This window comes from Lepidochelys kempii, chromosome 6 (assembly GCF_965140285.1).
Source record: "Lepidochelys kempii isolate rLepKem1 chromosome 6, rLepKem1.hap1, whole genome shotgun sequence".
In the NCBI taxonomy this organism is placed as follows: Eukaryota; Metazoa; Chordata; order Testudines; family Cheloniidae; genus Lepidochelys; species Lepidochelys kempii.
In genome coordinates, this window is record NC_136385.1 from 113,128,769 (window position 1) to 113,148,933 (window position 20,165).

The window sequence follows — 20,165 nt, forward strand, 5'->3', positions numbered from 1 at the left end:
TGGCACCTTAGAGACTAACCAATTTATTAGAGCATGAGCTTTCGTGAGCTACAGCTCACTTCCTCAGATGAATATCGTGGAAACTGCAGCAGGCTTTATATATATACAGAGAATATGAAACAATACCTATTCCCACCCCACTGTCCTGCTGGTAATAGCTTATCTAAAGTGATTTCCAGCACAAATCCAGGTTTTCTCACCCTCCACCCCCCCACACAAATTCACTCTCCTGCTGGTGATAGCCCATCCAAAGTGACAACTCTTTACACAATGTGCATGACAATCAAGCTGGGCTATTTCCTGCATAAATCCAGGTTCTCACATCCCCCCCACCCCCATACACACACAAACTCACTCTCCTGCTGGTAATAGCTCATCCAAACTGACCACTCTTCAAGTTAAAATCCAAGTTAAACCAGAACATCTGGGGGGGGGGGGGGGTAGGAAAAAACAAGAGGAAACAGGCTACCTTGCATAATGACTTAGCCACTCCAAGTCTCTATTTAAGCCTAAATTAATAGTATCCAATTTGCAAATGAATTCCAATTCAGCAGTTTCTCGCTGGAGTCTGGATTTGAAGTTTTTTTGTTTTAAGATAGCGACCTTCATGTCTGTGATCGCGTGACCAGAGAGATTGAAGTGTTCTCCGACTGGTTTATGAATGTTATAATTCTTGACATCTGATTTGTGTCCATTTATTCTTTTACGTAGAGACTGTCCAGTTTGACCAATGTACATGGCAGAGGGGCATTGCTGGCACATGATGGCATATATCACATTGGTGGATGTGCAGGTGAACGAGCCTCTGATAGTGTGGCTGATGTTATTAGGCCCTGTGATGGTGTCCCCTGAATAGATATGTGGGCACAGTTGGCAACGGGCTTTGTTGCAAGGATAAGTTCCTGGGTTAGTGGTTCTGTTGTGTGGTATGTGGTTGTTGGTGAGTATTTGCTTCAGGTTGCGGGGCTGTCTGTAGGCAAGGACTGGCCTGTCTCCCAAGATTTGTGAGAGTGTTGGGTCATCCTTTAGGATAGGTTGTAGATCCTTAATAATGCGTTGGAGGGGTTTTAGTTGGGGGCTGAAGGTGACGGCTAGTGGCGTTCTGTTATTTTCTTTGTTAGGCCTGTCCTGTAGTAGGTAACTTCTGGGAACTCTTCTGGCTCTATCAATCTGTTTCTTTACTTCTGCAGGTGGGTATTGTAGTTGTAAGAAAGCTTGACAGAGATCTTGTAGGTGTTTGTCTCTGTCTGAGGGGTTGGAGCAAATGCGGTTGTATCGCAGAGCTTGGCTGTAGATGATGGATCATGTGGTGTGGTCAGGGTGAAAGCTGGAGGCATGCAGGTAGGAATAGCGGTCAGTAGGTTTCCGGTATAGGGTGGTGTTTATGTGACCATTGTTTATTAGCACTGTAGTGTCCAGGAAGTGGATCTCTTGTGTGGACTGGACCAGGCTGAGGTTGGTGGTGGGATGGAAGTTGTTGAAATCATGGTGGAATTCCTCAAGGGCTTCTTTTCCATGTGTCCAGATGATGAAGATGTCATCAATATAGCACAAGTAGAGTAGGGGCTTTAGGGGACGAGAGCTGAGGAAGCGTTGTTCTAAATCAGCCATAAAAATGTTGGCATACTGTGGGGCCATGCAGGTACCCATAGCAGTGCCGCTGATCTGAAGGTATACATTGTCCCCAAATGTGAAGTAGTTATGGGTAAGGACAAAGTCACAAAGTTCAGCCACCAGGTTAGCCGTGACATTATCGGGGATAGTGTTCTTGACGGCTTGTAGTCCATCTTTGTGTGGAATGTTGGTGTAGAGGGCTTCTACATCCATAGTGGCCAGGATGGTGTTATCAGGAAGATCACCGATGGATTGTAGTTTCCTCAGGAAGTCAGTGGTGTCTCGAAGGTAGCTGGGAGTGCTGGTAGCGTAGGGCCTGAGGAGGGAGTCTACATAGCCAGACAATCCTGCTGTCAGGGTGCCAATGCCTGAGATGATGGGGCGCCCAGGATTTCCAGGTTTATGGATCTTGGGTAGTAGATAGAATATCCCAGGTCGGGGTTCCAGGGGTGTGTCTGTGCGGATTTGATCTTGTGCTTTTTCAGGAAGTTTCTTGAGCAAATGCTGTAGTTGCTTTTGGTAACTCTCAGTGGGATCAGAGGGTAATGGCTTGTAGAAACTCTGTTGGAGAGCTGCCGAGCAGCCTCTTGTTCATATTCCGACCTATTCATGACGACAACAGCACCTCCTTTGTCAGCCTTTTTGATTATGATGTCAGAGTTGTTTCTGAGGCTGTGGATGGCATTGCGTTCCGCATGGCTGAGGTTATGGGGCAAGTGATGCTGCTTTTCCACAATTTCAGCCCGTGCACGTCGGCGGAAGCACTCTATGTAGAAGTCCAGTCTGCTTCACTAAGCTGACATTCAAAAAAAATTCAGTTTGTTCTTCACAAAGTAACTCTGTTAGAATCCCTTTGCAGTTTGTCTGAAGGCAGACACACAGATCTTCTCTTATTCTTCCAGTTTCAGGCTGGTTAAGCATTCTGTGTTCCAGCACATCTACTCCCTCTCCTGCTTTATGATACTGCAGTATTTCCTAGTCATAACCCTCTTGCAGAAGCAGTCACTGAAATGTAAAATAAGGAGGGGTTAATAGGCTTACTTATGGTACAGGCATCCATATCACAGAATATGGTAAAAGTTATTTAATTTTGAATTTTGGTGGTTTATTAGGCACTCTGTCCTTAGATGTGAAGTAGTAAGGATATAAATCTAAATATCTTCCAAGTTTTAAATTGACTTTTGGTGAAACTGGTTCAGAGGGGAATAGGAGCAACATGCATTCAGTACAAAGGATCTAACAGGTGAAAGATGTATATCCAAGACTCCAATCAAGGGAAAGGAAGGACCTAATGAAGTGAGCAGGGGCAAGGATAATAAGTCTGCAGTTGAGCGACTCTCACAGATGGTAACAGTGAACACTTAGGGACTGGAAAAGTATAGGGTATGTCTACACAGGGATAAAAGCCCCTTGGTGTGGCCACAACTGGCTCTGGTCAGCTCATTCTGGCTTGTGGAGCTAAAATTGCTGTGTAGACATTCAGGCTTGGGCTGGAACCTGAACTCTGGGACCCTCCATCCTCACAAGGTACCAGAAAATTTCTACACAGTAGTTTTCAGCCCCAAAGCCTGAGCCCCATGAGCTGAGTCAGCTGAACTGGGCCAGTCACAGGTTTTTTATCCCCCATGTAGACATATCCATAGTGAGCTTCGGGGGGGGGGGGTGCGCAGATGAGGAAGTTAGCATTACCCAATAAATCTGATTGCCAACTAGAGCACTGGCTTTACCAAAGATGATATGAGATCATTCAAGAGAACCAGGGAAAAATTATAGCTCAAGTAGTATGCTCTCTGCTAGACTAAGGACACAGCCTTGTTGGCTGGCAGCGAGTTTGGACAAAACCATTATTCCACCCCTCTCTGCCTGTGGCTGATGCGGAGCAGCGTGCTATCAAGGAATGCTTATGCCTGTGTTTCCAGCAGAATGACATGTAATCACAACTAGATATGAGCAGACAGCCAAACAGATGCACTAGTCTGATGTACAGGCTGACAGCTTCAGTGTAGTATACATGCCTGGGGGAGGGGAGATATGACACCTAATACGTATCTTATTGCAATTAAATACCCTTGTTTTGACTTTTTCTATACTTAATCATAGATAAGTACGGTCTGTAATCTGGGGGAAAAAGGGGAAGGGGAAGAAGGGCAAACGAGAAAGCTGCCAAACCCGAAGTGTCAGAGAGAGAAAAAAAAACATTGCTACATGTACTGTTGCAGCGCCATGAATCTGGAGGGGGAGGATGCTTATGTCCTCTTACGAGGATGCATCCCCCAGTCATGGTGACATTCTTTAGGACATCCAGCGCACAAGCATGAAAGAACATCAGTAATAATGAGAATAGAGAATATACCTTGTGTAGCAGTCCTCATCTTCTCCTTAGCTTGCTCATCCATAATCTCTAGAGTCCAAGATCCCAGGAGGAGGTCTTGTGATTCTGGAAGAGTCAAAAGGCATCTCCAGGTCCTGGTTCACCTCTGTGCTTCACATGGTTCTGAAAGGCAGCATTCTCCTCCCTCTATCTTGGTTCCTCAACAACCCGGTGCCAGATGCCTCCAAGAAGCTGTGACCCTAAGAACCCATCAATGCCAGCTGGCAAAGGGTATATTGTTCTGTAACAGCAACTCTTGGCAGGCCTGATAAACTCATTACAGCCAGCACACCACTTTCACAATATTTATCCATAAAGAAAATAATGTAAGGTCTCTAATAAAAGCTTATGTCATAGTGATCCTCAATCATTGCATGCTGTATGTACGGATAATATTTAAGGAGTTGTGTATATGCACTGAAAGTACATTTTAAAGTCAGTCCTCAACCAAAGAGAAAAAACAGGTTTATTCCAGACAGGAGTAAGAATGTATCTTGGTTCACATGTAAAGTAAGCATAGTAAATCAACACAATAGGAGCCCAATTCACATATTTCATTAACAAGGGGATGGGAGGACATGAAAAATTAAACCACAGGGGGTTTCCTGTCTTGGGGGAGGGGGGGGCGGGGCAAGAGCTTTGAAGAATATAGAGAGACTAAAAAGAGACGTCTTAGTATCCATTCACTGAGGAAAATTCCTGATGGAGGGGCATGCTTCAAGAACACTTGGATCCCAGGTTGTCTGAAACCAGCTAGTTCTGCAAAAGACTGACCCTTTCGGGGGGGGGGTCTACTTTATTATAATAGGAAAGATAGCCATTGATAAGTATAGATCCAGCTTTGCATTTTATTATTTTGTTTATACGTAATCATTTGTTTTCATTACTATCCTGACTCTGTATCTCTTCATCTTAAACTTTAATAAACTTATGATTGTTTTCACTATTAATATATCTCAGTGCTGTGATGTTCTATAGAAGCAGACCCCCAGCTGAACCAAACAAACTTGTGTGTATGCCCTCCCGTTGCGTGAGTGTCTTGTGATTAAGGGATGGACACTACAGGTGGAATTCTTCTATGGGACGTGGGATACACCTACTGGGACGCACCTACTGGTAAACTGCAAGACAAAGTTAGGACTGGCAGAGCCCTGACATTGTTTGGGTGGCTAACAGATCAGTTAAACACCAGCAAGTCCTCCTCTCATTAGAGGCAAGGGGTAACAATTGACTCTCAGTCCTGGGTATGGCAAGAAAGCATTGCAGAAGGCTCTTCATTGATAGAAGAGCTAACAATGCAGTCCTAATCCAACAGAAAGGGGCAGATTTTCCTCCCCATCCCAAAGCAAATGATGGCATCCAATGAGTTATTATATTTCACACTCAGTCCTTTTACTTTCTCCTAGCATTTTTTCCCTGATAGAGTAATTCCCAGCTGAAAACGGCATTTGCAAATCAAGTCAGAGACCAGGAAGTTCTGGAATACACATATGAACTGGGACTAAGTCTCTGCCATCCCACATATGGGCAAACAGCTTAACGTCTGCCTGTAGCCAACTTATGCCACATTTGAAAAAGTGGCTTCTTGTCATGTTTCTTTGTGATTAGAAGCAGCATGCAATACAATCTAAGATAACATACCATTATTTGTACAGGTCAGGGATTTCTGGAAAACTTGGCCCTGTGTCAGAAGTGTAGACAAATTCAACCTGAAAGGTCTCCTACACAGTGGCAAATGCACTGTGGGGCAGTAATAAGTTCAGAAGATGTCAATTAAAGTACAACAATCTTTCAAAGACTGGTCCATGCATCTGGATGAATCTGTAGAACTCCAGATAGCAGAATATCAATGATTCAACCCCTTTCATTCTGTTAAAAGGAAGCTGCCAATAGGACTAAAAATCCTGCAACTTCACAAAATTACATGATAATGTTCTAAAAAAGCAAGGTGAATTATAGCTTTCTGTTCTGTAGTATTAAGAGTTATGAATTGTTTAAAAATAAATTTGGAGTTTTCATTCTTTTTCAGGTGGACTCAAAATTGAGTGATTTTCTAAATTTGGCCATTTCTGACTCAGGACAATTTAAATTTAAATGTCTACAACTTTAAAATTACTGAACTGATTTTCTTTGAGCTTTGGTTGATTTGTAGGTCTTACTGCAAGCTAAAAATTTTGCCTACTCTGATGACCATATGCTGTATCTCAATGTACAACGCTTCACTTTATATTCTATACCAAACTGACAAATTTATATTTAAGCAACTATATTCCCAGCGTACCTACAAAGGGACAGAGTTTGTGCTTGATTTATCAACCTTAAAACCACAAAATAATCTATTAAAAACAAAGCAATCACTTGTCTGCATCACAGCAGCACCCACAATGAGTAAGGCTATGTCTAGACTGGACTTCCGTCGGTAAAACTTTTGTCGGTAAGGGATGTGAAAAACACACGCCGGACCGACAAACGTTTTGCTGATGAAAAGCACCGCTGTGGACAGCTCTTCATCAGCAGGAGACACCTTTCCATCAACAAAGCTACCACCACTTGTTGAGGTGGTTTTATTTTGCCAGCAGGAGAGCTGCACGGAAGACCTTACATCAGCACAGCTAGAGTGGCACAGCTGTGCCGCTTAAGGTGCACAGCATAGACATAGCCTTAGTTTTTCCAGATATAGATCAAACCCAGCCACTGTCCCACAAGTTAAGACAAACAACAAGTAAAGGGTGGTTGAGAGGAATAAAATATGCAATATATACTTTCAAAAATCTTACCACCAACCACCTCTCTACTTAGCCACTATTAATTGAAAATAGCCGGTATTATTATACAGAATGAGCATCTAGGAAAGGTTCTCTTCTCTAGTGACTCTGTAATTCAGTTTTAGAACTCTTTGTTGAAGCAGAGCAGGGGTGCACACAATTTGAGAAATCTAGTTTATCAGGTGTCAAATATTTCTTTGGCAACTCTGTCAAGAGCTAAAGTAAACTAAGTTGTGTTTCACTGCACCAAGACAGGGGCATTTAAAATATACATATCTTGTACTTTCATCTGAAGAGGGTCAGACAGCAATGAGCACATTAAGTACAGATGTGGCACATCTTTCTGTTCATCCCACTTCCCCTTAAAAGTCATTATACAACAGAATTTTCTACGGTGTAACACACCCAGTTTCAGAATTTCCTTACAGCTGGAGCTCTAATTAAAAAGGTCAGTAAAAGTAAAACCTCTGCCCCAGGCAAAAGTCCATGAAGGCATGTGACAGGCAACTACTGCAGCCAGTACCTAGACTATTTGCAGTAGCTCAAGTTATTCAGAGGCTCATAATAAAGAATTTTAACTTTATGGAGAACATTAGTAAAATCCATTACAGAACTTCTCAAAATTCACAATGATTTTTGTGAAATGCACAGATTTCAGGGAGAAGGAATATATAATAGATTTGTTTAGTTTATTTCTACACTTCATCCCATTCTTCCATTCATCACCTCACATCAAAATAAAACGAAGTTATTCAAAACTGTAAAATGAACTTTTGTTGCCCAACCAGTTGTTACAGAAAAACCAAAGTCACACTACTACAGCCAAACACTATTGCTGACAACTGTAAAAAAAAAAAAATCACTCTAAAGGTACAGTTACAAATGTCAATATTTGACTAATCAAAACATTAATGGCTGGTCTGGTTGCATTACTACACAGAAACCTAGGCTCTATCCCCTGGACCAGCCTCCCACTGTGTCTGCCTGGAAGCACTGCAGGGAAAGGGTGCTCAGTTTGTGCACAGCAACGGCGCTCAGTGACGTCATTAGGGAACCAAGTTGCTGCAAAGTGTTACTCCTGAGGGAATTCTGTGCTTAAAAAAAATTAAAAATTATGTGCACAATATTTTAAAATTCTGCAAGTTCTGTCAATAAATATCGCTCCAGCATGGCACTGGGGAGCACAGGCCACTGGCTGCATTGAGGTGGGAGATCACCCTGAAGCCCCCTCTTCCCCCCGGTACAGGGACTCGGCAGTGAGGCTGCACCTGAGTTTGACACAGAGCAAGGGCCAGACCTCCCACAGAAACACCCTAGGGCCCTCCCCTATGTGCCAGGCACACCAGGTGTGGGCGGGCAGGCTCAGCCCAGCAGGATCTCCAAGTGTGGAGGTGCTTGGTGTGGGGTGAGAGGTTTCTGTGTGGGGCAATCTGGGTGTGGGTGGCTCAGTGGGAGATTGGGGTGCACAGGGGCTCACTGGGGGGGTCCGAGTGCAGGGGCAATAGGACTCTGCAGGGTATCCAGGTGAAGGTGGTTGGGACTCAGCGTGGGGGGTCCAGGGCTTGTCAGGGTGAGGGTCTGATGGGAATCATCTCAGCAAGTTTCCTTTACATCCACAATATCATATTCTTTATAACTGAATGAATTCTAGTTTTATAATTTTAACATGACTTGTTAATTTTCCATGCTTATTGCATTTGTATTGATAATGCAGTATGTTAATGTGCTTCATCTTTTCTTTCAAAACTCCATCTGTTGACTTGGAAATGCATGTCAGATGATTAAAGTGAAAGCTTCCTTCTTCCTACTTAGTTTAAAGCCCACCTACCCATTTTGACCATCAGAAGTCAGAATCCCTTCAGTTTAAGTAGAACCTCCTATAATCCAAGCAGGCTTGTGTCAGACTCTCAGTTCCAAATCCTCCTCTACACTGATCTGTTGGCCTCCAGTCTCCTTCTTTTTTACTTGTATAAGAAGCAGAAAAATTTAAGACAACTTAAGCTGGAAATGGTAATCTTCCCAGGGTCTGTAAGTGAATCAAGATTCGTTCATTTCCTTCCAGCAATCATCTGCCACATGGAGACAGTACAGCCTTCCAGGCAGCTGGGACAGGGCATTCCTGTCAACATAACTAGTCCGGGGGGGGGGGGGGGGGGAAGAGAGAAAAGAAAAAAAGAGTGCAGGGAGACAACACTAAAAAGTCCTAAATTTAAAATAAACCTCGGTATACTTGCTAAAGCCATCTCTATCTGCATGGGGGGGGGGGGGGGGGGCGCGACAAATTTAAACTCCCTGCTATCTCTTCTCCCCCTCGCATTAAGATTTATCTCCCATATCACTTAAAGAAACCTTAGCTACGTTTCCCATTTGGTCACTGTTTTAGCTCTTAAGTATTCTACTTGCATATAAAAACCTATTCAGTCCCACATCGCATTCATTTAAAAGAGTCAGATTACTCATTCTTCATATCCTAGTTTAGGCTCACAGTTTTATTTTTGATACCTGAGTAATACGGAATTGAGTTTACGTAATTCTTTTCTCCAATGTACATACTTCCAGTTTTCCACTAAGTTTTTGGGAAGAAATTTTAACAACTTATTCTAGTCACCTTATTCTCTCCTTAAGATTACAATATTTAGATTGTTTTATTCTACACATTAACCCATATCCAGTGGTATATAGGGACTGAAGAATTCAACAATACAGCCTTCCACCTGTAGGTTGCCAATGCAAATGTAATTCAAGTCAACAATGTGGCCAGAAATGATAACCAGGGATCCTAGAAATCCATTTACCACAGGGAAAAAAACCAGAAAGACATGGAATTTGCATTTTTACAAAGAGTAAGTTTTTACATTTTGTGAAAAAATAAAAACAAAGTAAAACCCTGTTTATCTCCGCCTCCATTATCCGACTAGCCGTGTCAACTGAACTGGGGCTGTCAGCCCTGGACAGCAGGGCTCGGGCTGTCAGCCTTGGTCAGCCCAAGCCACCACCTGGGCTTGATAGCGAAAAGTTTCAGCAAACTTGGAGTCCTTTTCTCTGCACAGTGCCCAATGTCTGAAAGATGAAAATGTGGCTGGAATGCTGCGACTCTATTTTAACAATCAGTACTAACTCAAAGTGAGGAATATTAATATGAAAGCAATTTTTGCTTAATTTTTTGTGCATTTTAAAAAAAATCAATTTTTGTAAATATAGAATAATGAGATGTATTTAGTATATGTAAGAAATACAAATTGAAATTCTACTAATTTTATTATAATGATTGATGACACTGGTAGGCTTTGAACTTGAATAAAACATTATGTTCAACTGATACCTACATATGTTGTGGCTAGGAAAAATAAGTTCAGCATTTCATTTTAATCGCAGAAAAGCACAGATTTTATGTTTTCTTATAAGAGAATTTTGGTTTTATCATGGAAAATTTAATATCCTATGTGACATGAGATGTAGATTTTGGTCTAGTTCTTGTGGACCAGTGACCACATGACACAGATTTTCATGACAACTAGCACTAACAGATCTCCTCATAAGTAGTTTCAGCAGAGAATGAGATGGGCCTAAAGCCAGAACTACCCCTTAAAGATCAGAGCTGAGGCAAACTGGTGCTGGAATGAAGGTAAATGTGCATTTTTGTTGTCCAAACTCTCTCTTTACTGTAGATAAAGGACGTCAGTCTCTAAGGCTGCCATTGCAGCACCTCTACCAATATGAAATCCACAACATCTAAATGAGGTTGGATAATGGACTTCAAGTTTTAAAAAATTATAGAACTGTAGCATTGTCTTACTCAATTTACATTCTAGAACCAAGCTCATAATATACTGCTAAGTAATCTAAACAGCCAGTTTCGTACAACCTTTAAAATTAAGGACTGGAAACTTCTACACATTACTTCCATAGTGAAGAAACAGTGCAATGACAAAGACTGCTCAATGTTAACTTTGTTATGGCTTCTCTTCTAGCACTCAAGTTTAACATTACCAAATGGTGACGTTACCAAGCTGCTGAAAACTATTCACCAACTGTAAACTAAGACCATAAGAACAGCCATACTGGGTCAGACCAATGGCCCATCCAGCCCAGTATCCTGTCTTCAGACAGTGGCCAATGCCAGGTGCTTCAGAGAGAATGAACAGAACTGGTAATCAAGTGATCCATCCCACTGCCCATTCCCAGTTTCTGGCGGAGAGGCTAGGGACACTTCAGAGCATGGTTTTTGCATCCCTGCCCATTCTGGCCAATAGCCATTGATGCACCTATACTCCATGGACTTATCTAGTTCTTTTTTGAACCTGTAACTACAGTTACTTGTGTTTCCCTCAAATACCCCCCTCCCTCCGCCCCCAAAAGGGGGGAATCCAAGTGTTTATGATGGTTTCAATTTATATACACATATAAATTGACCTCCTTTGAAGATCCAAACTCCAAGACAGCTTGGAAAATATTTAGAATTCAGACCTCTCTCGTGGACAGATTTCAGCACTTCCAAACAAATAGTAGGAATGGGGTACTTCTGGAGCATAGTTTATACTTTTTTTAAAAAACCTTTGAGTTTAAAATCTGAAATCCTAATCATGATAGCTTAGTAGCTGCTCCCAATGCATGCCCTGCAAAGATCCAAATAAACTGCTCTCTTGTTGATATTTCACTCCTTTATCCCTCATTTCACAACAGGCCAATTTCCTAGCATAGAACACAAGTGATCATATTTTCTCCAACAGTTTTGAAAGTAGTTTTGCCCTAACTACATTCTAACTTAAACTATTTTGCATCAGTTGATGGGTGCAAGGAGAACTTATTCCTGATTGTCATTGTCCTGACAATGTAATGGAAAAGTTGCAGCAGTAGTCCAGGTGTATTCAGTAAAGGATTATTCCATCTGCAGGAAAGACTGATGGAATGCTGAGCTGGCAGGCTCCCTTTACAAGGAAGTGTTGTCATTCTAAATTCTTTATTGCCCCAGCTTGGTATGGAGGTACAGCATATAAGTGAAAAGACTGATTTACAGTAGAAAAACACACCAAACACCCTGCTTTTAAAAAACAAAAAAAACAAAACAAAAAAGAAAAGCACTTGCAGAAGTTTCAATATACAATTTGAGACTAAACTGAGAATCACAATAATGCAAGGATGGAAGGGATCTCGAGATGTTCTCTCATGCAGCCCCTGAGCTGAGACAGGATCAAGTAAAAATACACCATTCTTGACAGGTGTTTGTCCAATTTGGTCTTAAAATTAAAAACCTTCAATGATGGGGATTCCACAACCTCCCTTGGAAGCCTATTCCAGAACTTAACTACCCTTATAGCTGGAAAGATTTTCCTAACATCTAACCTAAATCTCCTTTGTTGCAGATTAAGCCCCTTTCCTCTTGTCCTAACTTTGGCAGATGTGGAGAACAATTGATCACAGTTCTCTTCATAATAGCCCTTGACATAACTGAAGGCTTACCAGATTCCCCCTCAGTCTTCTTTACCCAAGACTAAACACACACGGATTTCATTTTTAAACCTTTACTCAAGTTTTCTTAATCTTTTATCATTTTTGTTGCTCTCCTCTGGACTCTCCATTTTTCATCTTTTTGTTATTTAAAATGCTTGCTTACAAGGCAAGTTAGTGTACAATCTTATTTTAAGTTCTCCCTCTTGGATATATTTGACAGGTTTTTTTAGATGTGACAAACACAGCATAGTTGAATTTTTAGTGTAAATTATATCAGTTAGTCTCCAATTAAGCACTTGGAAGTACTACATTTCCCAGTACTCCTAACTGATGTACTTGCAGCCTCTTAATTCATATACTGATAGGTCTCTCTCCAGATTTGTAGTATTTCTGGATAAGTGCAAAAGATCAGAAGTAGATTTATTGAGGATTTCCTCTTCCGTGAATTATCTCCAGTTAGACTTCTTTCACCGATAATGAAGCTTTAAAAGAAAAGTGGTATAACGCATTTATCACATCCTTCGCTCTTAAGAACCAGGAATCTGTCCACTTGGTTTCTAAGTGCTGGAGAAAGGGGAGGTTGAAGTTAAAAGTAGGCCTTGTCCACTCCTCTCTCCCACAAAGGGATAATCCATTATCTTCCACCAGCTGTCACGCATTTTCGTCTCCAATAAATGAGTGTTTTCATAGGATTCCCACAGAGTTCTAAAGGTAAATTACTCAAGCACATTTTCCAATAAAACCTTTATAGTCCTATTTATTTTGCAACTACCGAGCACACATTTGAAGTAACAGCTAATACAAATATTTGAAGTGATGCATTAGATTTCATGATTTACAAAATATGAAAAGTTCTTACAATTTTAATTGTTCTACTCTGCACATCTGATAGAAGTGACAAAGTCTGTCTTTCCTTAAAATACAATATGGTTCTATGAAAAAACCAATAGACTAACAGGGTTGGAAGGGACCCTCAGGAGGTCATCTAGTCCAAACCCCTGTTCAAAGCAGGACCAATCCCCCAAATCCGTAAATGGCCCCCTCAAGGACTGAACTCACAACCCTGGGTTTAGCAGGCCAATGCTCAAACCACTGACCTATCCCTCCCCCCAACAGTATTTCCCAATCACAGAGACTCAAGTGACAAGGCAGACAAGTTTCTCACAGAAATATAGCACATATAATACCAGGGTTGGAAGGGACCCTCAGGAGGTCATCTAGTCCAACCCCCTGTTCAAAGCAGGGCCAATCCCCAAATGGCCCCCTCAGGGATTGAACTCACAACCCTGGGTTTAGCAGGCCAATTCTCAAACCACTGAGATATCCTTCCGCCCCACTGAGCTATGCCTCCCCCCCCCCATGGATAAGGTGTTACCTCGCTAATTAAATGGAGATATAAAAATGGTTACAAAGATTTTGAATAATTAAAGGCCAGAAGAAACTGAGGGTGTGAGAAGGACCAAAACAGTTATACTGATGTAAATTTATAATGTAGACCTGGCCTAAGTAATACACAGCTCATGGTATCACAAGGATATTCAAAGTACTATAGTATAATATGAAACATTTAAATGATTCAGATCCATTAAGTTGTGCACATTGTTAAGACCTTGTAACCATATGATCTTGTTATCATTACCTTTGTCCTCCCCGCCCTCCTTTTGACAGTTATACTCACTTGTATTTTGTCTTTAATTATGTTAAAAGCTCAAGGGCAGGGACCCTCTCTACCTGTGTTTGGTGAGCTCCTAGCACTATGTGGTCATGACCTTAATTCAGGCCTTTAGGTATTACTCTAAAGGCTTGTCTACCCACAAAATTTGTGCAGCTTTAATAATAGTGGTATACCTAAAGTGGTACAACACCCTTGGTGTGTAAACAGATATACCAGTACAAAGCTGCTTATACTCCCACACAGAAAGAGGAGGAAGATATACCAATATAAAGGTGCCTTATACCAGTCTAACTGCTTCCACACTGGGGGAATTGTACTGATATAACTATTAAGAAAAAAAGTCACTCTCCTAACCAGAATTGTTACAGTGGTGAAGAAACTGTGGCCATGTCTACACTACCATGCATGTTAGCAAAACTTACGTTGCTCAGGTGTGTGAAAAAAACACCCCATAGCGATATAAATTAAGCCAGCATAAGTGGTAGTATGCACAGTGCTATGTTGGTGAGATATTACAGCAGCGCAGCTGTACAGCTGTGCTGCTGTAAGGTCTCTAGCGTGGACACAGCCTGTGCATAGACCAGGCCTTATACAAATGAAATTTTGGAGAGACGTGAGAGAAGAAAGGAGACAAAACAGGGAAGGAGGTACAGAACAGAATGCAGGGGAATGAGACAATGGGCTGGAGCAAATGACTGAAAAACAGTAAACAGACTTGAAAGATAATGCAGGAAAAAGATATACCAACTTTATAGGAAAGGAAACAGTGCACCCAGGAAGGAGAAGGTAGAACAAAGCAGAAGAGATGTACACTACATCAAAGTGATAATACGCTATAATAAAACAGTTGTGTATTGTATTTAATTCCTTTAAATTACAAGATGAATAGCCTCAAGGCTGGGAGGGGTTCAACGGTACAGGAGCAAAACATCATCTTTTTCACTCTTGCCAGTTGGCACCGGATACACATATCAAGCACTGCATATAAAAAAACAAACCTTACTTAGGCCTCATCCACACAGAAGTTGCATCAGTTTTATTAAGAGCATTTTTAAACTGATTTAATTAAACTAGTACATATCTCTGTGTAAACATTATCAGTTTAAAACTGGATTTCATCAGTTTAGCTTGCACTGGTAAATTAAGTAATGATGCAAGTTGAACCAATATAAAACAGATTTAAACTAAATTAAGCGTCCACACAGAGTTTTGCAATGGGTTCACTAAGTTAGTTTAAAAATGGGAACAACTGTGTTTAGACCAAGTCTTAGCAAAGTAACTGTATGCATTTAGCATCACTGTGGGCAAGAGGAGAGAATATACAGAGCACATTTAGGATTAATGTTATTTTTGCTGTTTGTTCATTTGGCTATGTGCCTACACAATTAGCTAAGATGTGCACATAACTAAGGTAACTGTATATAAATTTTGAGAATCTCTGCCTAGGTCTTCCATAGCAACTAGTGATTTCGGATACCCAACTAGGGTATGATATTCAGAGAATGGTTGCTCAGCATTTTCCAAAAGTTTGGCCCCTTTCAAGGTGTCTCAAATTGGCACCCAAAAAACACTAATCATGTTTGAAAGTTTAGTCCCTGGTAAGTATTATTAGGTTTCAAAGATCAGACCCTTATGACCTGAACAGTGGAAGTTCACAACTCGGAACCACTTCAGGATGCCAATGGCCCTGTTCTGCAGACTTACGCACATGCTTACCTTTGTGTATTACAAGTGCTTCCACTGACTTCCATGGGATTACTCAAAGTGGATAAACATGCCTAAATCTTTGCAAGATCAAGGTCTAAAACAGCACCATACATTTTCACATTCAGGAAGTTACCTTCAACAATCATTAGGACTAAAAACTTGTCTTTAATTATGTCTTGCATTTGGATAATATGAATCTGTCAGAGAAACTGTATAAATATATCAAATGGATCAGGAGTTTGACATCTTGGGATTAAGAACATTAGGATATTGCTTATTCCACTATTATATGTAACAATGAAATAGCAATGGATTGTAAATATTTCAGTTACCTGTCACATGTTGGGAGTCAGCTACAAGGATAATTAATCTTGTATCACAATCTTAACTGCACTTAAAGAAATTCACAGACTGAGAATGTCTACCAGATCACCTATGACACTCATACATTATTATTTTTAAAATAAAGTATTCAGGTGCTCAGTTCCCATGGTCGCAAGGTGTGGTATAATGTAGACATAGCTATCTAGCTGTTTAAGTGTATATTCCCACATGAAATCTGTGGAAGGCTTAAAAACCTCAGTCCTGAGTCTGTGCAAATCTTTGGCGAACTGATACTTTTACATTGTCATGGACAAATACCAAAATAAAAAACAACAAACCCACCTGATTTTTACAAACTAAGATTTATTTGTGGCAGAGCATTTCATTCCTTTTGCTGGAATGATTAAGTCAGTCACATCCACTAGATTTCATCAAGATTCTTTTTTGTGATAAATTTGGATTTGAGAAAGCAAGCATTATTAAGCTTTTCAAAGCCTGAATTATACCTTGTTTGCTTAAAACTCATCTCAGAAACTGCTTGTCTGAATGACCTCAAATTATGCCAGTTCTCCTCTTGCAACAAACTACACTTACAAAGTGTGAAGTGCACAAGTTTGAAGAATCTAGATAGGACCAAAAACACCAGTAAAGGAAATATTACTAACTTAACTCTGGACTAGCATTTCTCCATATTAAACATACATACTGAAAATAAATCTAAAATCAAAATTAGTTTCCATGTAGGAATCTAACGAGACAATTAGTCACTTCAGTTCTGTGACCCTTGTAGTTAAGCCATTTATTTCCAAGAGATATACAACAATTCCATCACTACCAAACCAGAAAGAAGCATATTTGTAAAAAAGAGCTAGTTTAGCTTCACCTGGTGAAGAGATTCAGTGCATTGAAGTTCATTAACTAAACTGACATCCACTCAGTTTTCTTATACTGATGAGATTTCACTGGCATCAACTGGAAGTTGTGGTGACAAAAGTAATTTCTTGGCAAAACTCAACTTAAAGTAATCTTTCACATGAAAAAGCTATGTTGAAAGAAGGTTATTTAGGTTCCAAGTTTAATTAAAAGTTCGGAAACATTAGCTTTATGATTGCAACCACAGTTGTGCCCCCTTATGCATCCATCCTATGCACTGAATAAGACAGAAGTCCACTTAGAAAAATAGTATGCGATCATGCATTTAAAAACAGTATAGGGGAAAGAATTTAGGTTTCTTAATTTATAACTGACAGTACATTTCCTAACTTGCAAGTTCTAAACTTTCAAGTCACAAGCAAAACAACATTATTTTAAATGTAGTTATGTAGGCAATTTCCTGGCAAAGTTCTCCTTAATATAAACAAACAGTGATTTTCAGCAGCTTCTCTCTCAGCAAAACATGAGCAGAATTTCATTGTACAAAGAAAAGGTATCTCTCTAGCCTAAGAACTTTCTCCTTGCTTAATTTCCAAAGCCTGTGGCAAACAATAGACGTATGGGGGGCCTCAAAAAAAAAAAAAAAAAAAAAACCTAGAAATTTTTAAAATGGGAAGTATTAGGCCACGTAAATACAGAGCTTGCTGCTATCTTCACCATAATACCACACATTTTGCCAAAACAAAGCAAGATTGTATTCAGAGACCATAATCTTTTCGCTGATTAACCAAACATTATTTGAACTACTGTATATACTCGTTCACAAGCCAAATTTTTTTTAGTAAAAAAGGGAAGCATCAGAGAAGAGGGTTGGCTTATGAATGGGTATAGAGGTGGGACACAGCTCCCTCCCCCCCCCCACACACACACACAACAGAGGGGGCAAGGAGTGGCAGCACAGCCAGCAGAGCCAGAAGGGAAGAGGCGGGGCCAGAGTCTCTCCACTTCTGGCCATGCTGCTCTCCCCCCAGCCTCCAAAGCAGCTGCAATTCTCGGGCTGGCAGGCTGCGGCCACGCCGCCCAGCCTGCCCAAGCAGCTCTGGCCAGGCCACAGACATTGTGTCCCCTGGCCCGCCCCACCTAAGGTGGGAAGGGATGAGATGGGGAGAGTGTGGAGGTCCCGGGCTAGGGGTGGGGCCATGTGTGGGGTGGTCACAGGGGTTACTCTCCTGACCCCCAACTTCTCCTCCCCAAAAACTTTCCCCACCACTCATTATCCCGGCTCATCAGGGTAAGCAGCTGGCAGGCCGGGACACTTTGTTTACTTAGGTTTACCTCCATGCCTGCAGACGCTCGAGGTAAACAAACCATCTCGGTCCGCCAGCAGCTTATCCTGATGGCTGGGAGCCAAAGTTTGCTGACCCCTGAATTATAGGGTCGGCTTATGAATGGGTCATAAAAATTTTTCCATTTTTACTTACCAATCTGGGGGGGGAGGGGGGGCAGCTTATAAACTAACCGGCTTATGATCAAGTATATATGGTAATCTGAATTTAATTATTCTATAAAAGATTAAGATAAGGAATATAACTTGTTTCTTGTGGCAAAATTATGTCCTCTACTATAGATTTATAGATTCCAAAGCCATTTATAGATTCCATGGTCCACAGAAGGGACCATTGTGATCATCTAGTCTGACTTCCTGTATAACACAGGCCAGAGAACTTCCCAAAAATCATTCTCAGAGCAGATCTTACAGAAAAGCAGTCAATCTTGATTTAAAAATAGTCAGTGACAGAGAATCCATCACAACCCTTGGTAAATTGTTCCAGTGGTTAATTACGCTAAGCATTAGGAATTTAGGCCTTATATCCAGTCTGAACTTGACTAGCTTCAACTTCCAGCCATTGGATTATGTTATACCTTTTTCTGCTAGATTAAAGAGCACATTATTAAATATTTGCTCCCCATATAGATACTTATAGACTAATCAAGCCACCGCTTAACCTTCTCTTTGTTAAGCTAAATAGACTGAGCTCTTTGAGTCTTTCACTATAAGGCATGTTTTCTAATCCTTCTCATGGTTCTTTTCTGAACCCTCTCTAAACTATCTATATTGAGTTGTGGGCATCTGGACTAGACACAATAGTTCAGCAGTGGTCGCACCAGAGCCAAATACAGAGGTAAAATAACCTCTCTACTCCTACTTGAGATTCCCCTATTTGTGCATCCCAGGATCACATTAGCTCTTTTACCCAGTGTCACGCTACCAATAGTTGAGAATCCCACTATTCGTACTTGATGCATTAAAATGGGTGTTCAAAGCTAGGAGAAACACTAAGTAAAATCTGAAAATGGGAAGTAGACATTCTTGAAGGAGTGATAAGCTTCCTATATGACAAAATTACTTTTAAAAATGTTATCCTAAATAATTAGTTTGACAAGTCCACCAATTTGGAATATGAAAACATATTATAAAGGCTTGGTCACATGTCAATATTAAGATTCAGGTAAGATTTCCTCTTAAAGCAGAGATTTAGCCTTTAAAAAAAAATGCCAAAAATTTACAGCAAAATTTACAGCACAATGTTAGTACAGATGGAATTTTCTTGGACTGCCACTGAATTGGCTGCTTAGTTTGAATTAAATTTAAAAATGAATTTTTGAAATGTCCCAGTGATTGACTTTTTGCAGACACCTTTTGATAACAAGTGGCTGGTTTGCCACCCTTCAATCCTTCCAAATAGTTAAGACTCATTACCAGCTACCTTTGAATGTATATTAGATTTTAATTAAGCAAAGTTATCAATGATTGGCAAGACAGCAGGGAAAACAGGAAAAAAAACCAGACTCGATATAGCTGTCATGTCCTATACTTACAATGAAGCTCTTTATGCCTTCATTAAAAGTTGCCACCACATCACCAGTGGATGATGCCACTAGTAAAGATAATCACTATTTTCCACAGGACTGAAGCTACACGCTGCCCTCAAAGATGACTGCCATTTCACTAAAACCTCCCACTGGTTGACATAAATGAAATGTAGAACATCTATGTTTTGTTGGATGCTGTGCCATAACTTACATACTGTAATGTTTTTTCACTCTGATGTTTCTTTCAAAGGATATTTTCTCACTACGTGAATTAAATAAGCTATTTTTTAAAAAGAAAACAAACCAACCACAAGAATCCCAGTACATACACATCATCAGCAGGATTTGAACCCACAAACCTTCAGATCCCCAACTCTAAACCATTTGGACTACTGAAATAACATTTTTTTTTTAAATGTGGGAAAGACCTAACACACACTTTGTCAGATAATTACAACTATTTACTAGATCAGTGGTTCTCAACCAGGGATGTGTGTACCCCTGGGGGCAC

At 40.6% G+C, this 20,165-nt stretch overlaps 1 protein-coding gene and 1 long non-coding RNA gene across 7 annotated transcripts in view; both read right to left on the reverse strand.

Annotated features, from left to right (window-relative positions):
• The window catches only part of CDC42BPB (CDC42 binding protein kinase beta), a 141,268-nt gene that overhangs the window by 115,903 nt on the left and 5,200 nt on the right, over window positions 1-20,165 (reverse strand). The window lies entirely within an intron of this gene.
• On the reverse strand, window positions 2,104-4,600 carry LOC140913916 (uncharacterized). The gene is made up of 2 exons (XR_012159695.2): window positions 3,968-4,600; window positions 2,104-2,619 (listed from the first exon to the last, which is right to left on the reverse strand). It is a non-coding gene; the product is annotated as an uncharacterized LOC140913916 (long non-coding RNA).